The sequence below is a fragment of the Myotis brandtii genome, unplaced genomic scaffold, assembly GCF_000412655.1.
Source record: "Myotis brandtii unplaced genomic scaffold, ASM41265v1 scaffold698, whole genome shotgun sequence".
NCBI classification, from domain to species: Eukaryota; Metazoa; Chordata; class Mammalia; order Chiroptera; family Vespertilionidae; genus Myotis; species Myotis brandtii.
In genome coordinates, this window is record NW_005370731.1 from 991,847 (window position 1) to 992,355 (window position 509).

Consider the following 509-nt stretch of genomic DNA (forward strand, 5'->3'; position numbering starts at 1 on the left):
CATGCGGGCGCGCACATACAGTGCGATTGAAACTTCGTGGCCCATGCGCAGAAGTCGGTATTTTGTGGAAGAGCCACACTCAAGGGGCCAAAGAGCCGCATGTGGCTCGCGAGCCACAGTTGCCGAGCCGCAGTTTGCTGACCACTGTACTAAAGAAGCCCCCATCGCCCCTAAAAACAAATGCTCTGCTGTGGCCTCCGCATGGGAAAGGGGACTGAAGCCAGAGGGAGGACAGTGTTACGTTATCACACACATCAAAATGCTTTAAAAAAAACCAGTAAACTCTGAAGACATTTGAAGTCTCATTCTACCACCGGCATAGCCCAGGGAACCGAGAATGTGCTTGTAGAACAGCGAGGTCCAAACCCCTGGAGGGCCCGGTCCATCCGGAACCAGCCTTTCCCCGCAGTGCTCCCCTAGGTCACCCCCCTCTGCCCCACCCCCAACACGGTAAGGCCTGCTGCTCAGGCTCCACCAGCGGGGGCTCCTCCACCGCCTCTGGAACTCTC